At 41.2% G+C, this 26901-nt stretch overlaps 2 long non-coding RNA genes across 2 annotated transcripts; one reads left to right on the plus strand and one right to left on the minus strand.

Annotated features, from left to right (window-relative positions):
- Positions 1-5313: 5313 nt before the first annotated feature.
- On the minus strand, positions 5314-10032 carry LOC147136051 (uncharacterized). The gene is made up of 3 exons (XR_015089620.1): positions 9390-10032; positions 7177-7333; positions 5314-5973 (listed from the first exon to the last, which is right to left on the minus strand). It is a non-coding gene; the product is annotated as an uncharacterized LOC147136051 (long non-coding RNA).
- Positions 10033-22569: 12537 nt separating this feature from the next.
- On the plus strand, positions 22570-25767 carry LOC147136052 (uncharacterized). The gene is made up of 4 exons (XR_015089702.1): positions 22570-22602; positions 22693-22754; positions 23204-23385; positions 24595-25767. It is a non-coding gene; the product is annotated as an uncharacterized LOC147136052 (long non-coding RNA).
- The last annotated feature ends 1134 nt before the right edge of the window (positions 25768-26901 follow it).

Consider the following 26901-nt stretch of genomic DNA (forward strand, 5'->3'; position numbering starts at 1 on the left):
GCAGACAGTGTTTCAGTATACAGTGTGCTGGTAGTTATGGAAGCAAACAGCTTTTGACCGTGCTCATAGTTCAAGTACATGTTATCCACCTGCTGTACTGAATGACATTGCTCACTTTGTTGGATTACAAAACCTTAAATACAGGAAGACAAAAAAGGAACTTTGAGTCTGGAGAGATATGAAAATGTCTGCGCACCGTTGCTCCTCATCCAACCTGATAGAGCTTGAGAGGTGCAAAGAGGAATGAGCAAATCTGCTTAATAGATAGGTTTGCCAAGCTTGTGGCATCATATTCAAAAATACTTCAGGCTGTAAATACTGCCAAAGGTACATCAAGAAAATATTTAGCCGCGACTGTGAATACTTATGTACATGTGATGTTTTAGTTTTTTGGTTTTAATAAGTTGGCAAAAAAACAAACACTCGCTCCACACTGTAACAGCCACAATGGCGGGGGCCGCGGGCGAGCGTGTGTGCAATCGTGGTGGTGGCGGTGGTCTTTAGAATTGAATGTGCTGACAAGATCACGATACGTGTTTATTTGAACAAATATAAGAACATAAGTAGTTAAAATTGACAAAAATACCAAAAGGGATGAATGGGTAAGTGTATGTGATATTGGAAAAAACACTTTACACTTAAAGGGGAAGTCAAAACAAATACTATATGTTCTTTCCAATAATGTTTTATGCACCACAGTCTAAAACACAGTGTTCTGATTCAAATTGTGATTGTGGAATATGAATTCAGCCCAAAAATCCATCTGTTTTTATCCATCTCTGGAGGGCTGCCATTTTGCTTTGTGCTGCCACTTGCTGTCGACTTAAAATGACATCACAGTGCCCAAGGGCTCAGTTAACTATATGGCGATAACGATAAGTTCAGCAGCAGGACCAAAGCCAAAGTCTGCAGGACGTTAATTCCCCTGTTCGAGAGGAAGAGGAGGAACCAAGCATAGTGGTGCCACATGAGCCCAATCTGCCCAACATACCTCATTGTATCGTGAGTGGATTGAATTGTTTAACTGTTTAACCAAGATGGTATTTAGCTGCCAACACAAACATGTCGGTTACTAGCCCCCACTAGAACCAAAAATTTGCTTTGTAACGCAATACGTTTCCAGTTTTTATTGCGTTATTTTGCTATAAAATAATTATTGCAAAATAACGCAATGTTATTTGAAGAGAAAATGAAAGACTTCCACTTCTTGGGTTGTACGGCGATGCTTGCAGCGATTTTTACACTTTAGAGATGTCACAGACAAGAACATACTTTGAATGCAAAGGGATAAGGTACGTTTCCAAATGTTAACAGTTAAAAAAAAAACTCAATTTCTATCCACCTTTTTCCTACACACAATTACATACCTTATCCTGGATTTGTGAGAGAAATCAACAATTACATTAACATCATGTTAAAAGTTTCATTTCCTTGAATGTCCTGTGGTGACCGTTTGTTGACCTCACCCACATAGTCTCCATATGCAGTAAAATGTGCCGTTCAAAGTGTGAAATAGGAAGCTGTCAGCAGAAGACGTTTAACCGCAGACTGTTGCAAAATGCAGATAAGAGGAAATAGCACTATTGTCATGTGTGTCTGTATCTTTGAATGCATCTTGCTTGTATTAATAAATGGAGCACGAGGGGGGCACGGAAGCTGACAGACTGGGGGAGCAACCACCTCGAGTGGCCTCCACTGTCCCGTGCGTAAGAAAAGTCAATTTTGGCTGGTCTGAGTTGCTTTTTACAGTCCTCTATTAGGCTTGTCTCGGTCTTCCGAGTGGAATTCCCTGGCAGGATTACACACACAAGAAAGGCTGGGTGTGTTTCTATCAGTCGTCTGTGAGTAAAATGGCATCCTTTGGCGTAATCCATGGCATTACATGTGTTGAACCACTAGAGGGCAGACTATGCCTGTGTAATGTGACTGTAGGAAACGCAGATAAAAAGTGTTGTGCAGGCAGTAAATAATGGTGGCTCTGTGATATCGCAGAAGAGAACAGTGGTCTTGCTTTTTAAAAGAACCCAACACGTCAGATGGTACTTAACCTGGTTAGAGATGATTAGAGGGATGGACAAAAACCCATTTCCATCCTTGCTTAGTCCTTCCTTTTTAAAAGACTCGTGTCCTCCGTCATCCACACAATGCCCATCTCTGGAAAAGACAGTAGCAACATGCAAGGTTTGAAGCTGAAAGATGAGAGAGACAACATCTACACGTTCCGTTTCATCTGTCTGACGCATCTAAGATAGCCTTGTGAACCTCAGCTAGCTAGGTTAACTTGACAGTTTAGCTCACCAATCGCTATGTCAAATACTTATTGTCGATTCTGCTTATATAGTAATTGAGAAGCCAATAAAGCAATAGATTAAACACCAAAGAGACAGTAATCTTGAAACTATACCATTTAGAAACAGAGATCATTATTCAAGCATAGACTTGATAGATAGGGTCCATACATAGTCCTTTTCTGGCATAAAGTTGATACATGAAGCGCTTTTCTGAGTGTGAGCGTTTCTGTCATATTTGATGTGGCAGCACCCCCATAAACTAATGCACATCACATTCACTCAACTTCAAAAAGTGACAACCGACAAAGTGCACAAAGTTACTGCCTTTCATTCACCCATTTACACACACTAACTAGATTTTGTTAACAGATTGGCACAGGAAACAAACAATGTGTATAGTTTTTAAACCTGATGATTATACATGTTTATGTCCTCAATCAGCGTATTTCAGTTTTTATCACCACATTAACAGTGTACCACTCATATACGATAGTATGAAAAAATAACATGCATTCTTCTAAATAATTTGTGTAGACATTCATTTTATAAATTAATTGTTTTTCATTTAATTTTTAGAGATGTAAATGCTAGAGATAAGGTAAATGTAAATGAGATAAGGTACTTTTTGTAGGATGATCAGTGAATAATTTCTTGTGTGTGACTGAGCAAGATTTTATGACTTGACTTACGACTTGCTTGAACTAAGTAATGACTTGACTTACGACTTGCTTGAAATTTGGTGGCAAATGGACTTGGCTTGTTTTTTTTTCTTCCCCATAGTGACTTGGGACTTGCTTGAGACTTGAAGGTTACAACTTGAGACTTATGTGTGACTTGCACAAAAGTGACTTACTCCCACCTCTGATAAATTATCACAAGCACTTGCTGATTTCAAAACAGATTCGCAGGCTGGAATAGCACCCCGAGCAGTGCATATATCAGAAGTTGTCCAGAATACCAGTCAGGGTGCAATTCGATCTTTTAGTGTAATTGCGACTGTCTCTTCATTTCAACAGTAAGGTGCTTTGTTGGAAGTATTTGGGTTTTTTGGTGGCCCTTTTGTAGAGGCAGCAATATCCCCTAATAAATTAAAGTCAATACACATTGGTCACTCCAGGCCAAACATGGATTACATAGTAAAACAAATGCTTTATCCCATGCCCATCACTATCAAAACAGCCATTAGCATTTCCGTTGTTCGTAATCACTGTCAGTGAGAAAACAGCGTGAAGGTCCTCTTGGCTGACTTTCCACACATTGTTACAAAATGGCTTTAGCAAGCCTTCTAGTCATGCTGAAAAATGGCATACGACACCCTATATGTGTTAGCTGGTGTGTGCACAAGCAGCTCATGCATACACAAAATCTCGAATAAAAAATGTTATATAAGCACAAATAAACACACGGAGACATTTTGTTGCAGTTATTCACACACTCTCGCTCTATCAGTGGATTCAGTGTCCTCCGGCGAATGGCATACATGGCAAAATCTCAGGGGAACATAATGCTAGGCAGTCAGAATCCAGAAAGAAAACAATTAAGTCATCAGGATTACCTCCGTGGGCGAGGAAATGGAAATAACCATTAATGAGTTCAAGAAGGAAATTGCTTTCCAGCTAGAAAAACATGACATTCTAAAATACTGAGATTAAAATTACATTTGAAATTCTACATGATAACCGTATTTCAAAGATTTGAGGGGATTTTTGTACATTATTTCAAAGGATAATGGGTCAGAGGTTTACCAACACCCAGAAGCTTATGTAATTCATTTATACGGATTAATAATCAGGAGGGCACAAATCTTTTTAGTCTGACCTGTAAATACTGCAGACCAAATTGTTATTATTTTTTTAATGCAATTTTATTCTTTATGTTATTTTTAAAATTTGCAAGCACAGGTACAAATTTAAAACTAGTGCTGTTACATTAAAAGCACTACATGTTTGTAAAGCTTCTGTCATAATTGCTCAAAGTTTATTTATTTATTTATTTGGCCATCAGGCCATAATCACCGTGGATGGCTTTTTAAGGATGGATTTTTAAGTCATGGTGCAGATGAGAAGCAGTAATACTATTAGTAGTAGTAAAGATTTTCTGAGAATAATGGGTTTGGCTCTTTTAGGACAAAAGATGAATCAGTGAATTTGTTCTTGACCGAAAACTAATATTATCATAGTGACAGAACAGTGAGGCATAATCAGAATGTGATGTGTCAGGAGGGAACGTAGTGCCATCTGTGATAAATGCTGTGTTGTGCTGTATTGTGGCATGCTTCCCAGATAGCAAAAAGACGTTGAATCAACGTTGAAATATGGTCATGGCCTAATGTTGAATCAACGTTTGATGTCTGACGTTGAAATTAAGGTTGAAAGTGCTCGTTATGTGCAACATTGAAACAATGTTGAATCTTCAGTCTTCAACGTTGATTCAACATTTATTCAACCAGATCATTTCAACATTGAAACAATGTTGAATCATCAGTCTTCAACGTTGATTCAACATTTATTCAACTAGATCATTTCAACATTGAAAAAATGTTGAATCTTCAATCAGTCTTCAACATTGATTCTTTATCAACTAGATCATTTCAACATTGAAGCAATGTTGAATCTTTAATCAATCTTCAATGTTGATTCAACATTTATTCAACCAGATCATTTCAACATTGAAACAAAAGGTAGAATTGTTAATCAGTCTTCAACATTGCTTCCATATTTATTCAACTGCGCCATTATCAACATTGAAACAATGTACCGGTAGAATTGTCAACATAGAATCATTGGTGATTCATTTATAAATGCATTGAAATTACATACCAGTGACATGAATGCGGTTCAAACAGATGACAGGTACAACCCAAATGCCACTGAAGTTGGGACATTGTGTAAAATGTGAATAACAACAGAATACAATCATTTACAAATTATATTTAATTGAATTATTTCCTAAAAACAAATTTATCAATTTGAATATTACATATCTTGTCTTTGTAGTAGTCAATTAAAAATAGGTTGAACATTATTTGCAAATCATTGTATTCTGTTTTTATTTGTTTAACACAACGCACCAACTTCATTGGAATTGGGGTTGTATTACAATTAGTGAGCTTGATTTCACTGGTAGACAAGTTTAGTGCAACCCCTTCAGAACTAACAACAACCAAAAAAGTAAGTGTTTGGCATGAATGAGGTATGTTAAAAACATACAGATGAAGGTTGAATGTGCTGACATGGACCCTTTCGTATGATTTACTGCAAGTGGCTCTCAACCTTTTTATATCAAGACATTTTTCGGAGGACCCCACGCTTGCAACTGTCACATCTCAGCGTCCACATTTAGCATGCTGAACAGCAGGTTGAGACTGCTTTAATGCATTCTAACAAACAAACAAAAAGAAGAGACCATTCTAATTTTTACTATTTATTTAGTACAAATATTAACATATTTTCTGCCTCGACAAACAACTGCAAATAGTGGGCTTTCTGACAGTTATCATATACGTCTCAATTTCAAACAAAACAGTCGAAAGCATGTTAACATGAACACAACAAACAGGAAAGCACCTAATTAACTTTCCTTGATAAACCGCCACTCCTCTCTGGTGCATAACGTGGCCATTTCTTCACAGTCGCGCTGAATTGAAATTCCATCAACTTGCAGTCAAATTGCCGAACAGCCACTACAAAAAAAAGAAACTTGTTATAAACGTGTCTGTCCATCTATCTATCTAACTGAGAGAGAGAGAGAGAGAGAGAGAGAGAGAGAGAGAGAGAGAGAGAGAGAGAGAGAGAGAGAGAGAGAGAGAGAGAGACAGAGAGAGTGTGAGAGAGAGTCGTTTTTACTGTAACCTACTAGACTGTCACTCAGCCTTAAAGACCCAAGTGTGACATAAATTTATGGGTTGAAATTTGTGCCACAAGAAACTGAACCTGGCTAATGTAATTTGAATTTGAATAACGGAACTTGAATAATTGAATTGAACAACTGAATATGAATTACATACATTGAATTTTTTATTGTTTAATTTGAATATTTAATTTTAAAAAATGAATCTGAATTATACATTTTGAATTTCTCACAAAAATTCTATTCTGTATATTTTTCCATATTCAGTTTTACAAATTCAAATATTTTCCAGGCAGATGCCCTTTGCTTGACTTTTCATTCAGTTTCACGGGTAAAAATTTAAACTTTCAATTCTTGCTTTCAGTTCCATCCTGGCATTAGAGGATGAGCAATAGATTGCAGACCTCACAATAACGCCAGCATTGAACTCCATGCCTTAGGCATTAGTGATACCTAGTAGTAGAATCAGCGCACAGCATGTATCCATAGACAATGGGGGGCACTTCTGGCATCATGAGCATCTAGCTCATACATGTGTGATCCAACATACATCATGCTAACAACTTTCTCTTCCTCCAACTCATCAAACACATAGATTGCCTCAGATAAGTTTGATAAGTTTCTGACTGGCTTTGTACACTTATGTTGCGCACTGTGTTGTTGTCTTGAACTGATGTTACACATCCAGGTTGTCGCTCGTCAGGGCCACACTTCAGAAAAACTATGACTTTGTTGAATATACGAATAAGAATTTTTTTTTTTCATGGTTTATTTTTTTGTACGATGTTTAATGACTTTACTTAGATTTCATTTGGCATTTTCTGAAATTACTTCACGCTTGAGCTTTAAGAATGGATGAATCTCCCTCACCATGGAATGACTCATTTATCTATGTGGATTCTTTCATTTCATTGTGAAGAAAATGCATTCAATCTTGTTTAATTATGCAGTCAAACATAAAACACATAAATTAACTTCAGTATTTGCCAAATCTATCGCAAAGTAGTAAATCTAGTTTGTTGAGATGTTGGCTCACCAAACATGCAGTCTTGCAGTAGCATGTCTTTGAAGGCCCTCTTCTGTAATTTTTCCGCCTGGTTAAAGAGGCAGGCAAGACTGTTTATCATGGTGGAGGACAGCATTTGCCAGATCATGTGTGAGTTGGTCCCTCCGACTAATGCCAGGTGGGTAATCTAAACCGATAAGGGAGAAAGGGTCAGTGTGGAAGTGTAAAGTGTACCATGTCAAATGTATTGAATTGTAAGAACTTTTTATTTCATCTAAAGAGACAAGAAATGTGCTAACCAATTAAGTGAAATGAATTTATACATGCTAATTACCTTGAAGAAATGGATTATATTATATAAATATATGGATGATTTTCATTTAGATTTATGAATTAATTAGTTGAAATAATTTATATTTACTAAATAGCTGGAATATATTGATTAAGATTATTAGGTGAAATTAATTTGTACATAATCTTGAAAAAATTGATTTGTACTTTTAAAATATACAATATTTATGACACTGAGAATTAATTAAGATTACATTACATTAAATTATTTATATATATTCATACCACAATGAAAGTGAGTTTTATTTATCAGTACTAGCGTGAATATGTGGGATGAGATTACTTTAGATAGAATCCATCCATCCATCCATTATCTGTACCGCTTCTCCTCACAAGGGTCGCGGGGCGTGCTGGAGCCTATCCCAGCTGTCTTTGGGCAGTAGGCGGGGGACACCCTGAATTGGTTGCCAGCCAATCGCAGGGCACACAGAGACAAACATCCGCACTCACAATCACACCTAGGGGCAATTTAGACAGTCCAATCAACTTACCATGCATGTTTTTGGAATGTGGGAGGAAACCGGAGTACCCGGAGGAAACCCACGCAGGCACGGGGAGAACATGCAAACTCCACACAGGGAGGCCGGAGCCGGGATCGAACCCACGACCTCTGAACTGTGAGGCGGACGTGCTAACCAGTCGACCACCGTGCCGCCCTTAGATAGAATCATTTTATGGATAAAATTGAGGCTATCTTTCTCAATCTGTGAATAATAATGATTTGGATTCAATAACTAAAATATGGTGAATCAAGTTATGATTGGTACCACATGACCTATTTAATGTTATTGTCAATTTGTTAACATAATTTGTTCGTCAAATTAATTTAATATCATGCCTTCTTGTTTTAATATGTTACAGTCAGTTTACAAATTACATTCAACACAAGTAAAAAGCAATAGAAGTGCAGGTAATATCAAGTAAGGGGAGTAAATATATAATATATTGTAATTTAAGAAAAAGACAAGTGTGCATGTCTGCACTGTATGGCTTATGGCGTTGACTGGCCTCGATCGCCGTTCGCAATCCATCCGCATTAGTGAACCTTTGTCGACATGACCCTGCCCCGTCCCCCCCATTTCCAAAGATTTTAAAACATATAAGGGGTATATATATATATACATATTAGGTGGTCGACTGGTTAGCACGTCGGCCTCACAGTTCAGTGGTCGTGGGTTCAATCTCCCCGTGCCTGCCTGCGTGGGTTTCCCCGGGCACTCCGGTTTCCTCCCACATTCCAAAAACATGCGTGGTACGTTGATTGGATACTCTAAATTGTCCCTAGGTGTGGTTGTGAGTGCGGTTGTTTGTTTGTCTCTGTGTGCCCGCGATTGGCTGGCAAATAATTCAGGGTGTCCTCCGCCTACTGCCCGTAGACAGCTGCGATAGGCTCCAGCACGCCCGCGACCCTTGTGAGGAGAAGCAGTATAGATAATGGATGGATGGATGAAAACATGTAAAGTGAGGGTTTTCAGCCCGCTTGTGGCCACTATTCTCGCCACCGCTACGCTTCTCCTATGAATGCTGAGTCGACGACCGGATTATACTCGTGGACATTCATTCATCATCCGTAGCGGTTACTTGCTGATCCTCACTAGGGTCGCGGATGTGCTATACAGAATAATTTAAAACCCGATGTGCACTCCTTCTTAACTTTACTCACCTCTCAGAACAACGTTAACTTCCTCGTTCGTTAAAGTGTAAAAGAAGCGTCTTGTGGAGGTGGTTGAGAGGTGGAGGGGTACACTGACACACTAGTGTTAGCTAGAATGCTAGCGCTAGCTAATGCTAACGACGGCAACAAACAACAACCTCATTACAATTATTTAGTAACAAAGTTGACATAATAGGATTTTTAGGTGAAAATACAGTATAATGTCCTCAGGACCTACCAGTTTCTTGTCAGTTGTCTTCTTTTGTCACTCACAAAAACCACCAAACATCCCAACTGCTGCTAACTGGTAGCTGGAACTGGTTTGAAGAGCAAGTCATGTGAGCGGTGATTTAACGGCATCTTTTCATCAGAAATCCAACGTTGATAAAATGATGTTAAATCAACATTGAATTACCATCGATCTTCAACCGAAACCAAAACCAACCTTCTTAACCCAAATCCAACGTTGATTCAATGGCATCTTTTCATCAGAAATCCAACGTTGATAAAATGATGTTAAATCAATGTTGAATGACCATCAATCTTCAACCGAAAGTAAAACCAACCTTAACCCAAATCCAACATTGATTCAATGGCATCTTTTCATCAGAAATCCAACGTTGATAAAATTATGTTGAATCAACGTTGAATGACCATCAATCTTCAACCGAAACCAAAACCAACCTTCTTAACCCAAATCCAACGTTGATTCAACGGCATCTTTTCATCAGAAATCCAATGTTGATAAAATGATGTTGAATCAATGTTGATTGATCATCAATCTTCAACCGTAACCAAAAATCAATCTTCTTAACCCAAATTCAACGTTGATTCAACATCTTTTGCTATCTGGGTTGTGTGTGACGTGTGGGTGTGGTGTGCGCATGCATGAGGAAGAGGGCAGTAGAGAGTAGAGGTGTGTATACGCTGGTGTGATGAGCGAGGAGAGGTACGAGCGAGGGAATTAAGAAAGTATAAGAAGCCAGAGGAGAAAGTGTATCAAAATAAAGTGGGCTGCAGTGCAACCCTTGTCTCCCTGCGGCGTGTTATTGAGCTATTGAGCTCCGCTTTTCCGACGACGTGCGGTGGCCGAAACCACGGAGGCAACTCCGGCCTTGGAGAGGGATTAATATTGCATTTGCGGAATATGAGGTAAGCAGCAAAATTCACCCGTTTTTAGCCTTCTCAGGGGGCGTCCATTTTATCACCTGTTTTCTGAAGCTGAGCCATGGGTGGTCATTACCTGAGCCCTGAGCAGTTGTGATGTCATTTTCAGTCGACAGCAAGTGGCAAAATGGCCGCCCCCTGAGGTGTACAAAAATGGGTGGATTTTACCACTCAGCTCATATTCCACAGGTGCATTATTAATCAGAATGCTGTGTTTTGACTAGAAGTCCTGCATAGAACCTATTCTTGTAAAGAACATTTTTGAGTCTTGAGTCTTTGACTTACTCTTTCAATTATCTTCTTAACTAAATTATTCCATCACATTTGAATTTTGAAGGGCATTTAAACCGTTTTCATTTATTTTCTTCCAAGACTGTTACAGTGTTTAAATCAAGCACAGAAAACCACTATCTTAAACCAATAATCTTCATCTTGTCTTCTTATTCGTTAAGTGAGTTTCAAGTTTCTGTTGTTTGGACAATGACAATGATCTTACCGTGCTGACAGTTTCGGCTGTCACTGCAGCCTTTCTCGGAGCTGTCACTGCTTCCATGTGACGTGTCTAAAAAGAGCTGACCGGGTCGGGGGTACCTTCAAAATAAGGCTCCCTGACCTGATCAAGGCTGCGCTCCAACCCTCCGCCGCCGTTGGAGGATGATGTCCCAGGTGTGTGGGAGCATGTAGGCCCCCTCGCCCCTGCATTACTACACGGAAGATACGGACGCGTCGCCCTCCGCTGCCGGGAAAAACTGGAAAAGAAGCTTGGATGCCAGGAAAACCATTTGAGATTCAACCTCTGATGCAAAGAAGAAGAAATAACCCCATCAAGACGCCCATCCCAACAAAGAATGCAGAAAATATCACATATAACGCGAAGAGGGTACTTGTCAGAGAACGAATAGGGACCACAGCAAACAGAATAGATATCCTTAACACGGAAATTTAGGAACAATGCGACGTATTCAGATCACAATACACCCTGGACCACAACATGGAAGAAGCAATAAACACACATTTAAAACGAGTCTAAAAACAGGAATTCAACATCACAAAACAACGAAAAACTCATGGAAAGGAAAAACAAGACAAAACCATCACGCCACACGAATGAAAAATGGGTATGCAACTTGTCAAAACGCACACTCACAGACACAGAAAAAGCTATATTATCAAGAAGTTTAAACTATGCTATCACGCCCAGAAGAATTCCACACGAAGAATACATATTAGCAACAGAACTTGCATGCCATAAAATTCACGAACAGGGAAAAAGAGCTGACCTCCGCAACGCCATAGCATAACAAAAATAGAACAGCAGGCAATAATGTCACTAAAAACAGATGACTCCATCAGCATACTTCCAGCAGACAAAGGACGCACAACAGTAGTAATGGACGTGGACACATATCATAAACAAATGGAAACTATGCTACAAGACAACAACACATATGAAATTTTGAAGGAGGACCCCACAGAAGAAAAGAAGAACACGCTGAAAACACTACTCAAACCATTTCTGGAAACCAATAAAATAACACGGGAAAACTACAACCATTTAATACCCACCGCTAAAACATCACTCCCCAAATTTATGGAACCCCAAAAATACATAAAAAACACACACCACTCCGCCCAATAGTAGACAGCATAGGATCACCAACATACAATTTGTCAAAAGCTCTGGTAGAAATCATTGTTCCTCTCCTTGGAAAAAACGGAACATTATTGAACATCAGAACTCGCAACAACTGGCAAAAGAACTCCAAAACATAACAGTCAAAAAGGACGAAATATTCATATCACACAACGTAATTTCACTGTTCACAAAAACCCCAGTAGATGTCACACTACACATAGTTACAGAAAGACTAAAACAGGACAAAACACTCAAAGCACGCACCAACCTGATAGTCACCGACGCTTCATCATTATTACATTTCGTTGCCAAATCCACCTATTTTCAATATCGGTCAACAATCTATAAACAAAAAGAATGCTTTGCAATGGGAGACCCACTGTCCATGGTTATGAGCAGTTTTTTCATGGAGGACCTGGAAACAAAAAAACATTCAAACCACACCGCTGCAATACAAACCCACACTCTGGAAACGATACTGGGAGAACATACTGGAAATAACAAAAACGAGACACACACAAGAACTCACAAACCATCTCAACACCATGGACAACACCGGGAACATACAATTCACACATGAAGCACACCAGACCATATCGTTTTTAGACCTAAATATTCACCACAAGGAAGACGCAGTATAAAAATCACAATACACAGGAAACCCACACATACAGATCAATACCTCCTCTGGACATCAGAACATCCCACAGCACACAAACTCTCCGTAGTAAGAACCCTATACAACCGAACTAGCATCATAACAGACAATAATGACAGATTGGAGGAAGAAAACCACATACAGCACACACTCACACTCTGCCAATACCCCAGATGGGCCATCAACAAAGGAAAACAACAAGCCAGACAGAACCAACAGGGGAAAAAAGCAAGAAAAACAAAAACAAAACCAGCAATCAACAGTGAAAACAAGGACATTGAAGGATGGTCACCCCTATGAGGTTGTCATATCCCTGTGTGAAATAGCGTGTCTGCTCCAGACCCCAGGCCACAGCCAGGGCCTCTCCTTCAACGGCTGCATAGCGTTGCTCTGCCGGGGACAGGAAGCGTGAGCCTGCAAGGGTCATCCTCCAACCTCCTGGACAACAGTCGGGTATGCCCGAGGCACAGCTGCAATGCTGTTGGAGCAGAAAGTAGCCGATACCACGCCTGGACCAGTCGGGGCGGAGGCAGGTGCGCTTCTGCATGTCATAGATCTCCACGCCTTCACGGATGGCTTCAATAATAGCATGTTTGGACGTTCGGAAGGCCTCCTCCAGTTCTGGTGACCGTGAGAACTTACAGAGCGGGCTGAGGAATCATGTCTCGCAATTGGGCATAGTTGGCCACCTGGTTGACAAGGCCGAACCAGCTCCTGATATCTGTTGTAGATTCTGGTGCAGGGAAGTCCCGGATAGCATCCAAGTATTTAGGGAGTGGCTCGATGGTCTCGTCTGACACCCTGAAGCCAGCGAAATCAACATCCCTCTCTGCGAACTGGAACTTGTCCGGGTTCAACACAACGCCTGAACGGCCGACACGTGTCAAAATGTCAATGGTTCTCCACCAGTGCTGTTCAAGGTTGGTGTCGTAGTGGATAGTGTCATCCACGCATCGCTCCTTGCACTCATAGAGAAGACAGCGTCAAAATGGCGGTTGTATCCATCCCCCGATGAGAGAAAACCCTGAGGCGCCCTTGTATAGCGCCATCGGCCGAAGGGCGTGATAAAGGTGGTCAGATGACGATCAGACTCACGCAGAGGCCCACTGTGGTAGCCATTCCAGGCATCCGTGACAGTCTTCCAGGTGCCCTTCGGGATACGACGCGCAAGGTGGAACGGGGACTCATAGGAGAATGTCTCGCGCTGGCAGAACTTTTTGAGTATCGAGAGGCCCACAGTCCTGCGGGGGGAGCTGTCATGCTTCCGAGTGACCACCATATGATGGCACCAAGTCACAGGTTCACCGTGCGGTACACGTTCAATGACCCCAAGGGCCTCGTCGCAGAGATCATCGTGAACTCTCTGCTGCCAGTGTAGAGGCATGCTTTCGGCGTGGCTGTGGGATCGACATGTATCTCTACAGGTGGCCCGTCCATGCACAGCAACGCTCGATGAGGGCAGGTGTTGAACATGGACGAGGCATACCTCTGGAGTAGCCAGTCCTTCATCCGGCTGTTGTTTTCCAGCGTACAAGGGAAGGGCAGGGCTGCAGGGCGTGTCGGCGGGACCGTCCGCTGGGGACATGAGCACCAAGTCACTCTGATCCGTGCAGCCGCCATTGACAGACCTTATAGCAGAGACGGGCAGAGGACCGCCAGGCGTGTAAGGAGCGTCGGGCACACACACATCTCTGGGTCCCCCTCTGACGTCACCCAAAGGGAGGTTTTGGGGTAGGAGCCCAAGGTTGAGCAGGGAGTCATAAGAGAGATACATGGCCTGGACCGAGCTGCTGACGTACACCATGGAACGGCATGACAACACCGCCCCGCCACCGGAGGTAGCCGAGAGCCTGGCAAAAAAGGCCCCTTCGACAGATATGGGGGAGCTGTTAGCGGCCGACATGCTGAGGTGGACAGGGCGCAAGTCATCTCGTGAGAATCCGCAGGCAAGGAACTCCTCCAGGGACCAAAGGTCAGATTGCGCGCCTGTGTCTGCAATGGCGGATACCCTTGCTACATTGGATGGGCTCACGCCAGTAGGGCCATTGCTCAGTCCGACCAGCCTGTCAACGGAGATGGAGATAAGTGTTCGAGAATGGCCCCTCATCCTGGCTCGCCTCCATTCACCCTTCGAAAAGATGTGGTGTTCGAGCTTAATGGGCATGAGTCATACATCCCATTAATAAGGATATCACGGGTAATGTGGTCAGTGTAGTCCACCACATCGCCACACCTGCATACAGTAGTGTAGGCACATGTCTCTGCTTTGCAGCGCACCCTGGCCGTGAAGGCGTGGAAGGTCTCATCACGTTCCTGGCGTAACTGAAGAGCTCGGTGCGCAGTACACACATGGCAACCGGGATGACAGCTAGTGAACGCATGGCAGCAATGATATCAGGCAAAGTCCCTGAGGTGATGTCAGGAATGGCTTTCAGCAGGCTGTCACCAAGGTCAGGCCCAGCATATTGGAAGAGTTGGAAGGGGGCCTGTGCAGCCCCAATGCCCGAACCAGCGCGGAAGACTTCCCACCGAAGGAGGAACACGTTCCATTCCTCAATGGACACGCCAACGTCGATCTTCGGCCGGTCCAGTTTTGGACCCAGACCCTAGGCCTGGGCTGGCGCGGCCGCGACCTGTGGTGTACTCTGATGGACAAGTCCATGAATCGACAGCAGAGCAGCGACGAGGGCATCTGATACGTCATCTGTCTTGAAGGCGCAGCCAGGCAGAGGCCATTCAATGATGATTATTGGCTTCCTCATGAAGAATGACACTCCTCAATGTCAATATGAGTTTTTAATGACAAAGATGAGGAAACCCTGCATCAAGATAAATCAATAGTAAGGATGTGAAAAACAATATAAATCTACCAACATGACGACTGCAACAGATTAACAGTAAACCTCCTGCATTCAGCAGTAGTGGTCTAGCTGTCATCTAACTAACAGCAGGGTAACATACTCATCACAAAACGTAATTAAAATGATACACAGATATTGTGGGCATAAAGATGACACAGCAATAATATATGAGTGTCAAATAAACATCAGGCAAACAATTACAATAATCAAAGGAACGGCCCTCCAACATCGTACAACGCACGTCTGCTTTCATTTGTTGGGATCGTGACACTGAGCCAAATAACGGCAGCTGCTTCCATCTAGCACCGCAGACAAGACAATCAATCCGACACTGCCCCCTAGTGGAGGGTGAAACATCCTTCAGACATCATAACGCTTCTATACATCAGAGGAATCACAGAACCCATCATGAGAAAACACCAAATACACACTGCAATGAAACCACATCAGAAATTACGACAACAACTTGTGCACCCAAAAGATACCATAACACCCGACAAAAAATGCAACATCATTTACAAAATCCCATGCAAAACATGCAATAAAACATACATTGGAGAAACTGGTCGAACATTCAGTACACGTTAAAAAGAGCATCAAACAGAATGCGAAAAAGAAATTACACCAGAACCCAAAAACAAAAAGCCAAACAAGAGAACAAGAAATCAGCCATAACAGACCACTGCTGAAGGAACAACCATACCATGGACTGGGAGAAGGGCAGAATCATAACATCGAAAACCAATAAACTCAAAAGATCAACAGAGACGAGGGGGGCCTACATGCTCCCACACACCTGGGACACCATCCTCCAACGGCGGCGGAGGGTTGGAACGCAGCCGTGATCGGGTCGAGGAGCCGTATTTTGAAGGTTCCCCCGACCCGGTCAGCTCTTTTTAGGCACGTCACGTGGAAGCAGTGACAGCTCCGAGGAAGGCTGCAGTGACAGCCGAAACTGTCAGCACGGTTAGAGAGTTTTCTCTTCACAAAAATAGGAAGATCATTGTCATTGTCGAAACAAAAGAAACTTGAAACTCACTTAACGAATAAGTAGACCAGATGAACATTATTGGTTTAAGATAGTGGCTTTCTGTGCTTGTTTTAAACACTGTAAGAGTCTATCTTAAACGTTGTTCAATTTAACAACAATTTAATGAAATGTGCCTGTTTCACACGAAACAACAGTCACACAGAGAACGATACTTCAAACATTGTAGTCATATTTACAGTATTTTTAGTAATGTCTTTCAACAAGAGTAATCGTGACATCTCCACTCATCTGTATTGAGTGAGTGAAACGGTGGTCATCCAGCATGGTCCAAACCCATGCAACCCCAATCTCCCCACTTGAGAAGTGTATAGCGCCACTAACTGCTAGGCACACCTGCCAGCTGGCACCACTTGATTTTTATTTTCAACATAATTGAAAAATCACATAAAAAAAATAATAAAATAAAAAAAAAAATGTTTAAAACAATAACTAACAATAACAACAACACCCGGGGAGTCACATTTCTTTCACAATTCAGTTTCACTTCGTCTTCTTCCTTTTGTCAATCGCCATTTGTCAGTCCGGTTTTATACATTGTCCATTTTTCCCATCTTCAGTCTCCTTGAGTGCCCTGTAGTCTCATACCAAAAGTCAGTATCTCCATCATACGGATTTCCTCCACAATTGCCATCCATTGATCCTGATCAGGTGGTTCTACATTACACCATTTTCTAGTTATAGCTTTTTTACATGCCACTAATAATATTTTCACTAGATATTTATCCTCGTCATATATCATTCCTTCACCAAAATCATTCATGTATAAGATTTTACAGTCAAAACAGACATTATACCTTAAGATTTTTTGTATTGTACTGTATTGTACAGTATGTATTTTTTTCCAAAAAGGAGTTATTTTATGACATTTCCAGAAGATATGCACATGGTCTGCATTCAATTCAACACAATCCCTCCAACAATTGAGATTCGTTCTTGAATACCTATTCTTAATTTTGGGGGTTACAATAAACCTTATTAAAATTTTTCCATGAGAACTCTCTCCATGATTGTGAGCTTATGGTCGACTGATGTGCCCTCCACATTCTACACCATTGTTGTTCTCTGATTTCTGTCCCAAATTCAGATTGCCATTTCGTCTTTACATAATTAGTTGAATTCTTATTTGCCATCAATGCTTTACATAGTGCAGAAATAATTCTGAAAGAGTTACCCTTATAAGATTTAAGTAAAAGTTGAGGTACACCCCATATTTCTTGAGAGAGATCAAGTCTGATCTTCTTCCTATAATAATCCCTTGCTTGTGAATATCTGTAGAAGTCGTGATTGTCCAGAAGACCTTCTTCCTTCATGTCTTAGAAACTTTTCATTTCCCTTCTGTCCAACAAGGTGCACCAAGCTGTTATTCCCTTACATGTCCACGGTTCAAATTCCCTGTCATATTTGTTTGGTTTGAAAGTTTTATCATGTCACCCACTTCAACAGCTTTATATCCTCAATTTAATGGGTAACCCTCAAACTCTCTTTCGATACCTTTCCATTTAGCAGCATATTCTGTAGTACACCAGTATATTATATATCTGAATTGGGGAGTGAAGAAGTACTGCTTTAAATTTGGGAGAACCACACCTCCTTGTACTTTTGGTAATTGTAAAGTCGCTTATCTCACTCTTGGGTGTTTTCCACTCCAAATGAATCTAGATATTGCCCTATCCCAATGTATAAACTGTGTTTGTGGGACCTCAACTGGTAAGGATTGGAACATGTAGATCTGATCACCTCTATTCGTGAACTAAAGTCCATTGTTAAAGTAGACCATCTCAATATGTCCTTTTGAATTTCCCGATTAATAATATCATAATTTACTTTGTACAAATCAATTCGTTTTTTGGTGATGTGGAGCCCCTAATCGAAATGCATCTTGGTTCCTGTTGAATTGATTGTTTCTTGTATGAACCTCGATGGAGTGTAATATATCTTCAGTACCTGTGTTTTTGAAATATTAACCTTATATCCAGATATATGACCATATGTTTCACATAGATTCATTAGAGGGGGTAAAGAGTTCTCTGGTTGTCTGAGGTACGCAATAACATCTTCGGCATGAAGTCCAATCTTATTCTCTATGTTGTTTATTGTTACTCCTATAATTTCTTCACTCTGCCTTACTGCTTGCGCTGATGGTTCAATAAAAAGGGCGAACAAAGTGGGTGAGAGACAGCAACCCTGTCTAGTTGACCTTTGTAAATATATTCTGTCTGTGAGGTTGCCATTAATTTTAATTCTGGCTTTGGGTTGATGGTATAATGACATAATGACCTAATACATTGCACAGACTTACTATTGAAGCCAAATCTTTCCAATACTTTAAATAAAAAAAATCAAATTTACTGAGTCAACGGCCTTTTCCGCATCTACACTTACTAATAAGGTCTCCTGTTTGTCCTTTTGAGCTTGGTTTACTATATGTAGTGTCCTTCTAATGTTATCTTGTGCTTGTCGTTTTTTTATCAATCCTGTCTGGTCCTCGTCTATCAAGTCTGTTACAAATTTGTTTAGTCTTTCCGAGATAATAGATGTATACATTTTATAATCTACATTCAGTAATGAGATAGGTCTATAATTTCCGACGTATTCTTTATCTTTTCCAGGTTTTGGTATTATACAAATGATTGCTTCCTCCCATGATGGAGGTATTTTGTTTTCCTTAAGTTGAATGATGTCACAAGCAAAGGTGTTAATTCTTTGCTAAATGCTTTATCCCGTTCTGCACTATATCCATCATTCCCGGGGCTTTATCTATTCTTCAATTTCTTAATAGGATCTGACACCTCTTTTTCTGTAATTTCTGCTATTAATTTCTTATTTTGGGATGAGCCAATCGAAGGCAAGTCTACTGTTTTCAAAAATTCCTCCATCACACCTTCTCCCGCTGACAAAGGTTGCTCATACAACTTACTATCCATCCATCCATTATCTATACCGCTTCTTCTCACAAGGGTCGCGGGGCGTGCTGGAGCCTATCCCAGCTGTCTTCAGGCAGTAGGCGGGGGACACCCCGAATTGGTTGCCAGCCAATCGCAGGGCAACAACTTACTATAGTATTCCTTAATTACCTTCTCAATCTCCTCCGGAGAGTGAAGCAATTCCTGTGTACGTGGATCTCTTATTGTGTTGATACTATTAATACCTTTCTGTTTTCTTATGCGTCTCAATAATAATTTGGTGGCTCTCGGGCCTATTTCATAATAACTCTTTTTAACAAATTTACTCTTTTTTTCCACTTCTTCTGCCAATATTATGTTTATTTTGTTCTTTAGGCCTTTTATCCCCTCGTAAATAGTAGAGTCCTTTGAATCATAATTTTGTTCTTCTAGCAACCTTAATTTTCCAATGTATTCCCTGTATAATTCTAATTTAGTCTTTTTTATCCGAGCGGCCTCTGCAATTAGTTTTCCTCTAACAACCACCTTCATGGCATCCCCCAGTATCGTTGTATCCACCTCACCATTGTCATTTTCTGTCACATACTGTATGTGTCAATGTCCTTTCTAATCGCTAACTTCCTCAGTTCAGTATTGAATAAGCTTGTGTTGAATCTCCATACTGTATTTCGCTTCCTCTTGTTCAGACCTATTTTCAAAGTCAATGGATTGTGGTCTGATACTACTGCCGCACCGATATTACACTCCTCAACAAGATGGAAGTCGCCTACATTCATGAAAAAATAATCTACCCTTGAATACACTTTATGAGCAGCTAAAAAATGAGTATATTCCCTCTCTAGTGGGTGCATATGTCTCCACACATCCATCAGTCCCATCTCTTCCAATGACATATTAATATAGTGTGACAATGTTTTCGTATTTCTGTTTAGACTGTAGTATCACTTCTATGGCACAAAGTTACACTTATATCTCCCCTGCAAATCACGATCTCTTCTGATTCCACTGCAATGAGATCATATAGACATTTGAAAAAATACTTGTCACTTTCAGGGGGTGCATATACATTAACCAATGTGATTAATTCTTTAGCTACCTTCCCCCTCACTATGACAAACCTTCCCTCTTCATCTTTGATTTCCTTTTCACATTCAAAATGGATTGAGTTCACCATCAAAATTATTACTCCTCTCTTGCGGTTTTCCGAGTTTTTCATGTTCTAATTGGGGTAAACGAGTCTTTTGCAACATTATAATTTGTGCTTTTTCTTTTTTAAGATAAGATAAGAATGCCTTTATTGATCCAGTTTTGTCATAACCTTCCCTCTCTTTGCTGGCGTACTCAAGCCATTTACATTTAGCGATATTATCTTAATACTGTTATCCAATACTAACTTTTTGTTTAATCCTCAAATATGCTCCCCAACTGGAATGAACTATATAACAATGTAAACATAACATCACCTGAAAAGAAAAAAACAAAAACATAATCAGGCGGTGGGTCAAACCCTGGGGCTGTCTCCCAAATATCCCGGTGCCCCTAACACTACATGGAGAGGAAGTCCTCTGAGATGAGGGCCTCTCCCTAGGCCCAACACTGTACTGTCCATTAGGTCTAAACATCCCCTTCCTAGACCACCCAATTAACATCTCTCCCCCGAGTCGGTCGCATTTGCCCAAGACTATTAAATTCACAACTTAACATTAAATTACATTACATACCAAGAGTAAACAAATATTAAATGGATCTCTAGAGTCATTCCTTTCATCTTCTCTGTTATTAGTATCAGAAATGAACCATTTACCTGACCTGTGATTTTCCCACCCTTGTACCTCCAATACTATGTCCAACGAGTTTCATTTTCTTCTGAATTGTTGTAGCCTGTCCGTCATTCGCTGCACAGCCTCCATTCCTCCTTTCCCGCCACCGGCTCACCGCCACTCTGTTCCCTCCACTCCTCGTTCCAAAGCCGCATCCAATGTTGCTCCTTTGCGTTGTCTGTGTTCGTCCATCTTCGTCCGGGTTCGCCGTGTCGTATCCTCTTCTTTCCAAGTCTCTCGCCGCCTCTTTAGCGTCCTCGTACGTTTTCACGCCGTCCGGGCAGTGTGTCCGTATTTTGGCGAGCAGGGTCTGGAATCGAATTCGTTCCTGTTTCAATCTTCTCTTGATATTCATGTAAGTCTTTCGTTTCTGAAGGACTTTGCATGCATAATCATGGTCAAAGAAGACTTGTTTATTTCCTATTTTCACCGTCTTTGGTTTTCTTTGCACCATACTTTTTGCAAGATCATTTCTTTAGCGTCATAAGTGAGAAAGTTGGCGACTATAGATCGTGGAGTCGCCCCCGGGCCAGGCTTTTTCGTGAGTGCTCGATGACAGCACTGGCTATGTAGTTCCGTGTCATCAGGCAATTCGAGTGAAGTTTTGAGCAGCTGCGCCACATAGTCACCGATTGAATCCGAGTTTTTTTCCGCATCCTCCGGGACCCCGTAAATACTGCCTTCTAAATCGGTTACTTTCTCTTGAAGCCGGCGTGAGTGCTGCAACATCTCCTGAATCCGCCTGCCCTTCCTCCATTTCAGCAATACGTGCCTGTGCTGCTTCCATGTTTGCCGCTTGGGCCTGTATCTCTTTCCTGTCTTCGGACCATTTGCGGTCTATTTCTTCTCACATTGCGTTGATCTCCTTCTTCATCTCCCCTCGGAATGTGGCCAAGTCTCCATGGAATTCCCTTCTAAGTTCTTTTATTTCTTCTTTAATGGCGAAAAGCCCAGCTATGAGTTCCTCCGTGAAGTTTGCCACTTCCAAGCCCTTGCTAGCGTCTGCTTCCTCGCATACGCCTCCAACTCGTTCCGTCTCCATTTTGTGTTTATCCTCTTCTTTGTTCTTGCTCTTTTGTTTTCTTGATACCTTGTTCATCATTTAAAGCTTTTGGTTTTGGAGTTGTAACCCAGGCGACGCAGTGTAACCCAGGCGACGCAAGAAGTAATGTCATTCGGCGACGCATGCAGTAAATTCATTCGTGGTTGGTTGATTCCGGGTTCGATTGTCCAATTACGGTAATGCGTCGTGTGACGTCATGATGCGACGCGGCCGGTCATCACGTATTTAACGCGGAAGTCATTTAATTTTGCAAGTAGGAGTGGGAGGGAGTCGCCACAGGATCGAGCCACAGGTAATGAAATAACACTTTTGCCATAACCGCAACCTTTTTTATTGCTAACTCGAGCTACGTTTAAAACCACATTTTGGTGTGGATTTGTAGAAGCCCTCTACCGCGTCTGGCCAACGTGTTGTGTGTGTGTGCGAAGTGCTACATGTCAACAGGTGAGTGTATTGTTTGTTCTTTACCGAGCCAGCTGGATTCACTCAGTATTAGTGACAGACAACGATTGAAATTCTGCCTGATCTTCAAATATTAAAACATTTGCTATATTATATGTGGGGGAGCCACGGAAGGATTCGTGGGGTCAGCGGGGAATGCAAGTTGGACTTCTCGTCCAAATTTCCCTTAAGTAGATTTAACTATAGTCGACGAACCAGGATTATGCGCTGATTAAATTTATATTATTTATTGTATATTCTATCTATGCACTGTATATATCTATGTCCAACAATTGGTGTATTGTCACTTATGTGGTTTTTGGTAATACATATCTAAAGCAAAATCTCAGTCTCCTGTCCACTCTCTTCTTGAGCAAAACCTAGTAAATCTTCTGTTGACTAGCCTATTGATTGTCACATTGCAATTGTGCCCTGGTTCTTTCCTGAACCAGGTGCCACAGAGTAATGTGCATTGAGCGACTTTTCTCAACCGACTCGGAGGAGCTGGTCAACCGCACGTCCGCTCACTCCGCCATCTTGACCCCTCTCCCAGCCGGCACCACTCTTAAGGCAGGAATTTGACTCCATACTTGCACAGCGTAAGAAGACATCCACTATGCAGTCACCACACCAAGTAAGCATGAACGCAAGATAGAAACCAATGTTAGCAAATGTGCATTCAAAATTGCTGAGGTGTGATGAGATGTAAAGTTGGTATGTCAACGCAAACGCAATAGTGCTGTGTGCAGACTGAAGGCGTCTTTATACTCACTTGTTAAAAACAGCCCTGTGGGTAATCCATGGTAAACTTCACAAATAGTAAAAACAGACAGAGAAGAGAAGTAACAGAGAAGTTCTTGTGATTTGTCCAAAAATAACAGATTTTTTTTTAAGAACCGGAATCGAATCAAAGAACCGGAATCGTCCAAATTCAAACAATGCCCAATCCTACACATACGTGACATCGCACCCACGCCGCTGCCAAACTGGTTTGCTTCGCAGCAGCAACAAGCTGCGTGGTAGATCCTGTCCTCCGTGGCAACAAATAAATTGCCGGGTCGAGCTGGGGGAAACTACATCATCGCAACATGTGACATCACAGACCAATCATGAGAGAGAATGCACATGGTGTAATATAATGCAGCAACAACTTCTGACGTGTGCATGGCATATGTCGCAGACATGTCGTCGACATGTCGCGTAGCACTCTGCGTTGGTCACGTAATGCAATGTGGCAGTTGTCGCCCGTGCCGACGCAGGAGTATAAAGGATCCTTGAGACCAAGCCACGACAGCCGGATGTGATGTCGGCCAGCTCAGGGTACTGGAGTGAAGCGCCGACCTTGTTCCTATCTATTGCGTTAGAGAGGACCTACTGTGTATGTCAAACCTTTAACAAGATCAATGGGTAAAGATTTGTATGGCCTAGATCAGAAATGCATCATAAAAGCAGACAACAGAGATAAACGAATCAACTTAAGTCATCATTAACTTTATACTATTTATCAGAGGTACGAATTTTACTAAATTTTGCTGGTCCATCATTCGTCATCCGTCAGTGGCCAGGGTACCCGTCTGTCATTCGTCAATCCGTCGTTTTTCGTGATGAACTTAATTGCAATCGTCAGTCAATCAATCAGTTAAGTCCGTCCCCCCCAAAAAACGTCAGAATAACCGGCGTCCCTCAGTGACACTTTATTGACGCCGACCAGCCGACACTGGCACTGCTGTATGTAAATCAGTGGGAACCTCAGTGTGAGATTGACTGGAATGTCATTTCTCATCCTCATGACCTCACTCTTTTCTTAGCCCTCCACCATAATATCACTTCCTCCTTTTCGCAGAGTTATTTTAGACTACAATGATCTTCCTGTGACACTGACATAGAGGGACACAGACACCAAGTCCAACAAGGAGGAACAAGCTAAGGTAAAGCCTAATATAAGCCTGTTAAGGGTAATTTAAAAGTTCAAATACCAGACAAAGGTAATTCAAGATCATTCAAAGAAACTACAGCACCAGTCTTGCCTGATATTTTGGTTCTGTTAGTTAGTTAACAGAGATGCAAATCATACTTTTGTCTGTACTGTACATTAATGTGTACATGGATGGAAAACTCAATTCTTTTTACAGATTCAAGTTTAGATTACCCACAATGACCCTCAAAATGTGCTCTTTGATTTGTTTGAAGACTATAAATGCCCCATACTGTAGGTGTAAATGCTTGTTTGTCTATATGTGACCTACGATGGACTGGGAAATAGTTCAGTATACCTTGCTTCTCATCACAAGTCAGCATGCATAGTCTCCTGGTGCCGGGGGGAAAAACAAGCCAAGCTCCAAAAGAGGGCTGGCCAATTTATGGTAAAGTTTATCACCAAAAAATACTTAAATCACTACAGATTCTTTTCAGGGGGTGGATTTTAGAGTGAATTTTAGTGCTGACATATTTTTACATGCATACCAATTTTATATGTGTTATATAAGGGTTTTATAATGTTCGGCCCGTCCAAGTGTCACTTTAAAGTGATAGTCAATGGTTAAATGATAACACAGGTAGTTGCTTCAGTGAGAGCACACCAAAAATAGCATTATTTGCGATCCCTTCATTTTGACACGTCTATTATATGGCTGCTGGCTATGGGCCTCAATGGATGCGTATCTTGTGAAATATCTGTACATTTAGCACCACCTGGGCTTTGAACCTGTTAGCCACTGAACCAAAGGTTAAACCCCACAGGGGCCACTTACTACCCCACTGTTGTCTCTGTGACAAACCCTTTTCACATAGACCATCTAAGCACGTCTTTTCTTTCTTTTTCCTTTTTTTTTCAAATCAAATTCTGACTGAAAGGGGAAAATGGATAAATGGCAGCTCTACCGTTATGTCTCTGATGGGAAGATGGTGTGAAAGCAGTAATTTTGTTAGCTACTTTTGTTTTCTCCACTTTGCTTTTGAATGTTGTTAACTGTTGTGTTTTGCTTGTAGCTGTTGTCTTTGCTTGTGTGAACCACATTGAGTTGCCCTGTGTATGAAATGTGCTGTATAAATAAAACTGCCTTGCCTTACTGTGTATTGTCATCTACTGAAATACATACAAACTCTCACTTCTTAATTATTTCTCTGGCAGACTGAATTTGAGGTATTTTTTATTTTATTTTTGGTGGAATGAATACAGAAGCTAAATTGAGAAAGCAAAGGACACATCACATCCTAACCCTATCACAGCAATATTGAGCCACCGGTTGTTAAACTTTGATATAGTACATACACCAAAACAAGTCATGCAGACCTAAGGCTCGTTTGTGTTTTAAAATGTGAAAAGCTAAACATCTGCAGACCCCTCCAAATGCACGTTGATCAGAGGTCTTCATTGTGAGATGTCACTCCTTGGGGGAGCAATGGTGTTCAAAGTGGACCATAAAGGGAATGAAGTAAGATATTGCCTGAGGATAAGTAGTCAAGTAGGTTTATTGTAGTTTGTTTGTCCACTATTTGTAAACATTGCCACCGTCTTGTGGGAGCAATAAACAATTTCTACCTCTGGGCAACATGGGCTAGTTCTTTGACAATGCCATTCATGTACTTAATAGTAGAAACAAAAATGTAAGTGTATGCATAATGTCTGCCATCTCTGTCTTCTCTCATAGGAAGGTTTTAGACCAAAAACTGTGAAACAATAATTTTGGGGAAACACATGCTTAATGCTTAATTGAAATAGCTGTCTTGTTCTATTAAAGAATTGTATTAAATGGCAATGCTTAATCAGGAAACCTGAATAGTTACCTGCTAATTTCAAAATTATCTTTTTTGGCAAAGTTATGACAACGTTTGATAAGCAATCAAAGGTTTTCCATCTTATAAGAACATGACATCCTAAACATTTGGTTTTATAATGTGTTGGGAACCACAAAGGTGGTGAATTATACTGCACATGCTTTGGATAACAACTTTGATTGTGTTGCCATTTTTATGTATCTTGTTGACCATGTTGTACTTCTAGGGCAGGGGTGTCAGACTCATTTTTGTCGCGGGCTACATCATATTTATGGTTTCCTTCAGGGGACCATTATGACTAGGGATGGGTTACCGAGCCCCTGTACTAAACTGGCCCCAGGGCTGAATTTTTAACAACTGCTATATCGATATG

Source organism: Filicampus tigris, chromosome 14 (genome assembly GCF_054856515.1).
Source record: "Filicampus tigris isolate MCC_2025a chromosome 14, RoL_Ftig_1.0, whole genome shotgun sequence".
Taxonomy (NCBI): Eukaryota; Metazoa; Chordata; class Actinopteri; order Syngnathiformes; family Syngnathidae; genus Filicampus; species Filicampus tigris.